Here is a 10336-nt window from a genome sequence, read left to right on the forward strand (position 1 = left end):
ATGAACATCTAGTCTGACAGGGCTTTGAGAAACTCTCCCTCGATTCATTCTGATGACGCTGAACAAGTGTGCTCGTCCCTTTTTTCTCCCCCTCCCACCTCTCCTCTTCTCTTATAAAAACACTATTAATTCTCTGCCATACTGGAGTGTTTTCCAGTGCTATTTCCTGGCCCGGTGCCTATGCCTCGCTCTCTCTTGGCTGGGTTTGTCTGGTTGACTGCTCCACAGGAACAGACTGGCACTCTAGCTGAGGGCTCCAGGGTCTGCACACACAATCCACTAAACATGTCTCTGTGTGAGGAGAAGCTCTGCTTCCCAAATATGAAGTAGGTATCCTTATTTTTAACATATTAAGCCTATTAATTAACTGTTGTTGCATTTTTCTGGTTTAATATCCTTTATTATTATAATTTTCTGTTATTTCATTAGTTTTGGTTGTAGTAACAGTTACACACCAGTAAAATCTATACAGTTAAATGCAAAAAGGCTTACTGTTTTAGTTGATTTTAATTAATATATGCGTACACAAGAAATTGGCTGTAGAATTGGCAGATGTACAAATACACATAAAAATGCATACAGTGTACACTACATATTAAAATGCCTCAGTGACAGTATAAAGGACAAATTGATTGTGATGGTAAAGGGACTTCAGTGCTTGACACATTCACTCACAGTGCAAACAAACATCTGTTACGTTTGTAAGGCCTTTGGCCCTGCTAACCCACTGATGTTGAACCATGCCTGCACCCATGCCAGAGACACAAACGAGGTCTCTCTCTCCTCCACTGAAGATGAAACACTACATCACCAAAGCATGTGCGTTTGTCTAATCAAGCTTTTTGCCCGCGGCTACACTGAATGTAAATGAATAGGCCTGTGTGTGCCAGCCTCTATTTCTGCTCATTCTGGCTGCTGTTTGATGATGAAATGATGCAGGAACATTAGACAGAAGGGGGCACTAGTGCTCCAGTGTTGCTCTCCTCCCCTGTGGAGCCCTCTTCTTCCTCAGAGCTCCTCACAATGGGGATCTGCCTAAGGGGGGAAATGTTGCTTTTTTAGGTCTGTGAGCCCATATCCCTTAATCCCCAGCCATGATTGACAATCATGATTTAGGGTATATGGTGTCCCATTCTAATCCACGAGCAATGATTTCATTTGCATACCTTCCGTACGTGGCCTCATTTTAGAGGAAACGGCTGCCTTTGTAAGTGATACAGAAAGAGAGAGGGAGAGAGCTGAACAGAGCGAGAGCAGGGGAGAGAATAAGGAGGAGAAAGAGAATAGATTGGGGAATGTTTGTGTTTTTCTCTTCTTTTTTTTTGCCAGAAGGAAGATGATAGCAGTCTCCATGCCTAAGCAAACATTCCAATATATATATATCTGCCTTTCCTCTGCAGCACTTTCCCCTCTCTCACACACACTCACACACACACACACACACACACACAATGCATGGGCATATTTAAACTCTGAAGCACAATCGCACGAATATTCAGAAATGTAAAGATGTATGGAGACGCAGGGAGAACACACAGAGACGCTCCCTCACACGATGCAAAACTAAATTGCTATTTGCTCATTTTATAACCAAGTCAGGCTTAATTATAATCATGGGAGTTTGGGAGTTACCGTATAATCTCTAGAAGGTATTAAGAATTACCCAGAGCACGCCACAGTGAAAAAGAAACAAATACAAATACGAACAATTATTTCCTAGTCATAACACCCAGGGGAGTGTGAATCAAATAACACTCAGTGTTTGGTTTGCCCACAGAGACCATTCATCCTCACTTTTATCTACTAAGGAAGAGGAACATTGGATAAAAGGTCAAAGGGGTCACATTTCAGTGTAAGGTAAATGTATAATTAAAGTAAGAGATGTTGAATCTTTATATTTAATCTAATACAGGATATCCAAATATATTTACATTTTGTTTTTTGGTGATAGGATCTTGGCTTCAGCCTGTCTTTCACACCTAATTACTAATATTTACAGCAGTACATCAAGCTATTCTTATTAATGGGGAAATATGTATAACTGCAGATTTACCCTGCTCTTCATTTGTAGTTTAAATATAATATAATAAATACTGAGAAATTAAATTTAGTTGTACAGTTAAATGTTATTATAAATTATGTGGTTCTTTTATGATGTTTTCTAATTTTGATAGTAAACATTTTTTTAATCTCAAATTGCATTTAGCTAGATGCAGAATTTGGGGTTATATATTGTTTTTTAATTTTCACTTCTTAACAAGCCAGAGGTAAGAAAAACTCTATAATGTCTCTGTTTGAGGATTTTTTGCAGCCATAAAAACATGAAGTCATGGAACATTTCTTTCAGTGTTTGATCTGCAATATATATTTTTTATAGATATACAGAGGATAGGGATGAATGGTTTCAATCAAAAAATTGATAGATTAATTTTAATTTGATGAATTAAACTCTCAAAAAAACAGAATAAGATGATTTTAACAAAGCTGCTCATTACTAACTTAATATAATTTAAGAAAGGTTTGCATTCAAATCACCTTATATATGATATATACTTATAACAGTGATAATGTACAATAAATGTCAAATATAGCTCATCTATATTTATCTGAGATTTTTGTCCCCGAGGCGATGCTGCCAAGGTTAGGTTTACTAACAGCAGAGTGAAGAGCTACTGTAGTGAGAGATCCCTTTCCCCTATAGTCACCACCATCATGGAGACATTATAGTGTACCATCCGTCTATCTATCCATCTATTCCTCCTTCCTCTTTGACTGACTGAGCCTGGCCAGGTCTCTGTGACAGAGCACTCCCCTCTGGAACAATACCAGTCTGATAATCTGCTCTTATCTACAGTGTGTTTAGTGCCTGGTTAACAGGCTGTCGACTTGACGGCTGTCTCTGCCGTAGGGGGAATGATGGTGTCAAGATGAACCTGGAAAAAAGAGCAGCACTCGATGAATGAAGGGAGGAAAATGCGTGTTTGGGGTGTCTAATAGTGTATGTTGTAGGATGAGTTGTAAAAACAAAAGATATGAACAATACTGAATTTGCAAACAACGCGTGTGTCTCTTTTAAGTGTGTGAATACCTGTCCTGCGTTCCCTCCCCCTGTGGCCCACTCCTGTCAGTTTAAGAGATGGAGAGGAACTCTGCCGCCCGAGGGTGCGAGCACCTGAGCATCCCTTCCGTCATCCCACCTTCATTGGCCATCCCACCCTCTCAGCTCTGTTTACCAGGCCCCAGCCTAATTGATTCCCTCTCTTTATCTTTTTACCTCCCTAATTTTGTTATTAAGTGTGCGGGTGAGGCGCGAAAGCTCCTCTTTTCCCCATTTTGAGAAATTATACTCTTGTACTTGATCCAGCTAACAGGATTTTCTTAAATTACTTTATAAAAGACCATCTTTTAACTTTCTTCTTTCTCTCTCGATCCATTCATTAGCAGGTCTGCCTCGAGGCCTGCTCACATCAATTTCTTGGGTTAAAGTTACAAACTTAGGCAGCTCAGCGTGGCGCTCACGGTGGTTTGCGGACGACTGAGGAGGAGGAGTGGGGGGGGGGGGGGTCTGGGGGTGGAATGGGGACGAATGATTAATTTGTGAAGTATTAGAAAAATAAAGAGATTGAATTAAGAGTATTGGTCCTCTGTTATCCAGCATGGCTAGCCTCAGGGACTTACTGCGGTGGAGGACATTATGCAAATGCACTCCCCCTCTCTCTCTCTCTCTCTCTCTCTCCAATGCTGCTATCATCTATTCTCTCTCTCTTTAACTGCCTTTTTTTTCACCCTGTCTCTGTCTCTCTCTCTCTCTCTCCCTTGTTCGTCTCTTTAGCAGTCAATCTCTGCGTCTCATAATCTTTCCCTCTGTGTGTCTCTGTCTCTTTAATCTTCATCAGTCAGCAGGGACAGAGACAGTGTAGAGAGAGTGTCTCCTGTCAGAGCACATCCTCCCTGGCTTTCTCTTCTTTTCTATCTCACTCTCTCACTCATTCATGAAGGGTGGTTTCCAAAATCTGTGAAAGAAAATTGAAGGACAGAGGAAGGCTAACACACACACACACACACACACACACACACACACACACACACACACACACACACACACACACACACACACACACACACACACACACACACACACACACACACACACAGAGCTCCTTTAAAACTAAATTAATGTTTTAAAGACGATGGAAACACCGTCCCCTTCTCTGTAAGTTTATCAAGAGGTGAATTTAGGTAATAAATGCAACATGCTGTATACTCTAAGGAGGAGCTGGAATCTGGAAATGTAATATTACGGCAACAGAATTTTTACTTCCCTTGTTGCTTTGAATGTTAGATCATGTGTGTATTATCAGAAGGGTTCTTCAAAAGGGAAATAGAATCTCAACGTGTTTTTACAGGTCAGATGAAGTGCCGTTGTCCATATAAAACGTGTTTGCAGCCTTTTTTTGGCTCTTAAAGGAAGTTGTGTGAAATCTACTAAACCGCTCAAGTGATGTTTTTCTGTATCTAGTTCCTCTCCTGTAGGACTGTGGCTCTGGGCTACATTAGTGGATAATTGTAGCATATCTACATTTTTAACTGAAGTGTTTGGATGATGAGGTTCATTACAGTATATACAGTAAGTATCAAGACTACATCACTGGGTCTGTGTCATCGTGGTTTGTCATCTTTAAACTCTCCATCCTCCACAGTTCTCTTTTAGAGGTGACATTGTTGCGTCTATTTTCTTTGAAGGAGAAGTTGACTTATGAAGCAGGGGTTAGGAAGAGGGTTGTTTTAATTAATGATGTACATAGATTGGTGAAAGAAAAAGAAAGTTGAACAAACTTCAAAATCCACGTGTCCTGCATATGATTACTGTTTGAACGCCCTGTTGTATTATAAACTAGATACTGTTATTTTTTATGTAGAAGTGAAACAGAGATTAAACACAGCAAAGTGTGTTGTAGGTTTTAACCGATTTTTAAATGGATTTCCTTTGCATGCATGTTCACCTATTTATTTACACTATGGCACATCTGTCATTCAATACATGATCAAATGAACATTCAGAGAGATGCCGACAGCTTTATTTGTTCTTTCTTATTCTTAATCTTTTTGTAAATGTGCCTTTTTCCTGACTGCCGCCGTAATTATCTTCTGCTAGTTATTTATCAGTCACTGTTACATGATCAAACAAAAACGTACCTGAAGATTAGAGTAATATATATAACAAAAGTTCTCATTTTGCACAAGTACCAAAACTTACTGCTATGTTACAATTTTTACATTTGTCTGTAAACCTTAGACTTCTCCTCAGTGTCAAAATAAAAATACCAAAACATTCTGAATACTTACTTTTTTAGGTTATACCTGTAACTACAGGTCAAAAATAGTCATCATCATCCACACACACACACACACACACACACAGAGCCTCATCTGACAAGCAAAACTTTGGTCAATATTGATGTTTATTCAAGGCAGCTGATGAGGCCCAAGTCCTGTTAATTAACCCTGATAGAGGAGATAGATGAAGAAGAGGAAGGGGCAGTTTGGATGGTAATAGGAGGTTGTAGTGAAGAAGGAGGAGGGCAGTGAGGCGTAGTGTCAGTAACAAGGCTGGTAATCTTACAGCAGGAGGGGGAGAGGCTCCCAGCAGCACGGGCGGCGAATACAGTACTAGAGGCAGAACAGACAGGTTTGATGTTAGCAAATATTAGCAGTGTGCAGGACGCGGGGCGTACTCTCTTTAACACACTCATTGCATATTCAGGGACAGATGTTTCCGAGGACAAGAGCAGGCTGAATGAAAGGCCTGAGATGGTAGAGTTGCTCTCGGAGGAGCAAGTAATTGGCCCCTCGACGGTAGCGGCGACAGAGAGAGAGAGGCACTTACACACACACATCCTTTTTTCCCTCCTCGCTTGTCTCCTCTGCCTCTCTTCCTGGATCTGATAAAGGTAAACGTGTAGCAAATTTGTCATTTGATGAGGGAGGATTTCCACAAACAGAGCTGACATGATGAGCCTGTGATCTGCCTGTATGAGAGTCAGCAGGGGCCCAGGCAGGCAGAGATCTCAATCCTCCCTCTCTCCCCCCTCCTCACTCACACATACACACACTTGGCTGTGTTCACATGGAGCTTCAGTCTCAGTAATTGCCGCCTGCCATCCATATCTTTCCCCTTCTCTGTCTCCGAGTCCCTCGCTCTGCTGCCGTCTATCTCTCCTCCTCAGAGACATCCTCCTCTTCTCCTCTTTTTTTTTTTTTTCTCCATCAAATAAAGGCTCGGCCCTTGCCTCAGCATCACACTCCATTTCTGACTCTTTCACTTATCTCTGGGCTCCATGCCTGCAGACTGCTCAATTATCCACACTCACCTAGCTGCTGCTTCTTCTTCTTCTTCCTCTCGCCCATGCAAAGAATAAAATCAAATATTTCCTGTGCTGTATTGACTAGTCAAAGGGGTCAAGAGCTGAGTCGTAGACATGAGGCGAGTGACAAAGTTGCAACACATTCAGGTGATATCAGCTACTCTGTAATAATACAGGGGATTTATGAATGGGGTTTGGTGGGGGCTTGTATCAGATGATTCAGGCAGACTAAGTTAAGTGAAGTTTTAAGCGATCCATCCTGGCCCTCCATTACCACTATCATTTTCACCAAAGAAACCCCTCCTTAGAGATTATGAATAACTCTTTCTAAAGTGATCACGAGACCCTCCTTTGACCATAAAACACACATCTACCCCGTGCCACCTCACCAAATTGCTCTGCACTTCAGCAATTCTCTTCTCCTCCTTCCTCTCTCTTTCTCTCTCTCTCTTCTCTTTCTGACTCTCGTTCTCTCCGTCTGATGTGAGAAGGAGTCACTGAGTTTGAGCCTCTCCACTCAGAGGTAATGGTGCTGCCTTTTGCCTAGTCTCATGACTCTAATCCTGGGACTCGGGACCCGAGCTACTACTCTGCTCCATGCTGCCTGCTCAATGCCCCTCTGTGTCTCTGAACTCCCTCAGCACATTTAACCCTTTAGCAGGCCCCTGTATGTAAAGTCATTGTTAAGTATCAATGAGGCAAACAGCTAAAAGCAACAAATAGAAAAGGTAGATAAAGTTACATCAAGGTTTATTAAATGTCATGTTTTCGATAATAATAAGATGGCACAAAGTTAAGCTGGCACAAAGATTACTCCCTGTTAGTTAGATATGACACATCTTGGCATGATGACATCAGCTCAGGAGATAGAGCAGGTTGTCCACCAATGTAAGGATTGTCAGTCCAATTTTGGTTTTCTCCAGTCCACATGGTGAAGTGTGTTTTGGGAGAGAGACTGAACCCAAAATTGTTCACCGTCTATGAAGTCATCCAGGTATCAAAACTTTTATTTTAAGTACTGACCCCTCTGGCCACCAGTCCCCCAAAATTGGTGGTGAAAGTATGTAAAAGTACAGAGCAGAGAGATGATGTTGATGTTCTCAGACTTTAGTAATACACTTACAGTGATACCATAAGGCCAAGACTAGAAAACAAACTGGAGTTCTCCTTTAGACTTGAACCAGGCCTGGAGCTCCCTCAGTCTGTTTGCTCTCTTGTGTACTTTCCTCCTGGATTTTTTTTTTTAAGGCATAGCACCCTGAAACATCATCAGAAAAAAAAGCTGTGTTGCCTGGGAGAGGTCTTCTGTGGAGGGAAAGGGGGGAGAGGAGAGAGGAAGAGAGATGTGGGGAGGGGGGGGGGGGGGGCAAGAGGAGAGCTGAACTTTGTTAATGGAGTGTTTCTCCGTGCAAGTCACTCAGCTTTGAAAGCCAAGCCCCCCGGGTGAGGACTGTGAAGCGCAGGAATCAGACATGCACAATCAGTTCCACTCCTTAAATCTCCTTCAGAATCGTATCTTTGTGAGCAGCCTTTCCTTAATTTATTTCTCTATCAGTTAGTGGGTTGTGATCTGGCGAAGTGCTCCGGGAATAGGAGGCACTGCTGAATGGTGAAACGGAGAAGGTTCCTCTCTTTCTGTTTTCTGCTCCCTGGCTGATTTGCACACACACTCGTACTTCCCTATCTCTCCCCCTGTGCCCTCGCCAGCCATTTAGGCAGCGCCTCTGACTAATTTGCCCATCACGCTTGCTGTCTGGTCCTTTACGGTTGGAGATGTTTTGACGTGTCTCTCTCGGCTCGCTCTTTCCACTGGCACTGTCTCCACTATGATTAAGAATACTCTGATAATAAGCAAATGCCAAGAAGTCACCGAACGGCTGAGAGAATCTGGAGTGCCACAGCGTGAGAGAGCGCGTTCCTCTGCATCAGTGGAAAAAATGTTTAGAGCGAGCGGTGCACGCACAGCATTTCCACTCAAAGGAAATGTAATCCAAAGTGCAGAAAGAGTGGGGCTTCTAGAGGGCACATTCTTTATGCTGCAGATGAAAGAGGTGCACGCTCACAATGTGCATTTATATCACCAATTTCACATTACGATCAAGGACAAATGCAGTCAGATCTCTTATTAATTACAGCTGTTTGGGAGTTGAGGTGGATTTGGGTGCCACATGCACGCACCCACGTGGCCTTCCTGTCGGGCCTGAGTATACACCTCACTCCAGAGGTCGCCCTGTTTGACTCTTCCCACAATCCCCTTGGAAAAAAAGGGCGTGTCACTGACAGGAAGAATGTGCAGGGCCACCATGGCAGCCCCCCTCATGCAGCCCCCTGCACCCCCCACCCAAACCCCAAACCTCCACACACTGGACTCTCCAAGTGATTAGTTGGGGATTAAAATATTTGCTGGGCAAATATCTGCCTTGGCTGTCTGACCCAACATCATAGTTCAAAGACACGAGCTTAACCAACTTTTTTCTTTACTTGACAAACCATCGAGACATCTGTAGACCACACCCAGCACACAGACCACGAATCATTTATAATCTCTCCACAGAGAATGAAAATAAATACCCTGATTTCATGTAAGGCTTTGTGTGTACACTGTGAATCATGTGATCACGCAGAATGTGCATGATTGGTTTTTGCACTTATAAGGAGCTGAAATGCTGAGAACGCATGAGAAGTGTTGATGGGTCATGTGCTCCATTGAAAGTGAGGTAATTAGGAGAAATGTCTAAAGAACATAAACACGTATATTGTGGTTTTCTGGAGACACAATTGAACTGGCTGGCTCAGAAACACATATAGTATCCAGTGGTGGTAATTTCACCATTCTTAGGTGTAAACAAACTTACAATTACAATTATTTCATTACAAATATAGGAAGTATAAGAGTAATTCAACATTTAGAAATATAGTGACCATGCAAGTATTTAGTTTAAGTTTCTCTTTCAGGTCCATAACTTCTGATGCATTGATGTATTTGCAATGTTGTACAGTGGCTGGCCAGATGGAGCAACATTATTGAAGTGTTTCATACTCTGTTATATTGTTTATTCTGTAAAAGACCTTCCGATTTCTTTTAACACTAGTCATGATTTTAATTTAAAGTTCTCATTTGCAAAAAACAACAACGTATAAACCCTTTATTATTGTTAGTTTAAAGAAGGGTGGAAATAATTAAGTAAAGCAGAAGAACCTTAGACTTGGACATTAATCACCGTACAAGATTAAAAGTACCTCGTTGATTTCCTGCAGTGACCTTTGTGAAATCATGTGACATTTTCACTTTCATACTTTCAAAATGTATCCAGGACATTATGCTTTTAGTATCCTTCAATTGTCCAAAGAGCTTCATCTAAACAACAAGCTTCTTCTCTTACTTCTTCTTCTTCTGTGTTGTACGTTTGATATGTAGCTGTAGCTATTGTAGTTGAATAAGTGTTATAACCACAAACAAAAACTAAGTGTTGGTGGCGCAGTGGTTAGGGCGCGCGTCCCATGTATTGAGACTCTCACCTCGAGCGGTAGGCCCAGGTTCGCTTCCACCCGGGGCCTCTTTCCGCATGTCATTCCCCGCTCTCTCTCCCTGGTTTCCGACTCTATCCACTGTCCTCTCTCTGCATTAAAGACACGAAAAGCCCAAAAAATAAATCTTAAAAAAAATAAAATAAACTAAGTGTAATGATAAATTCATTGCAAAATGCCAATACTTACATTAAATAGATGAAATTTATTGAAAATATGAATAAAAATGAAGTGGAAAAATGTGGTTTACAGGGCTGCAACGTGCAATGATTTTGTCTCTTGATAATGTTAATTAATATTTTTGATTGAGGGATTAATGGTTCATCTTGAAATGTTTTTCCAACTAGCTGTTTTCTAACACAAAAGGGCAAATTTAAAATGATTGAGTCAGTGACAAAGCAGGCGCTGATAAGTTTTCTGTCCATTGACTAATATCAACTTTA

This window comes from Labrus bergylta, chromosome 18 (genome assembly GCF_963930695.1).
Source record: "Labrus bergylta chromosome 18, fLabBer1.1, whole genome shotgun sequence".
NCBI lineage: Eukaryota > Metazoa > Chordata > Actinopteri > Labriformes > Labridae > Labrus > Labrus bergylta.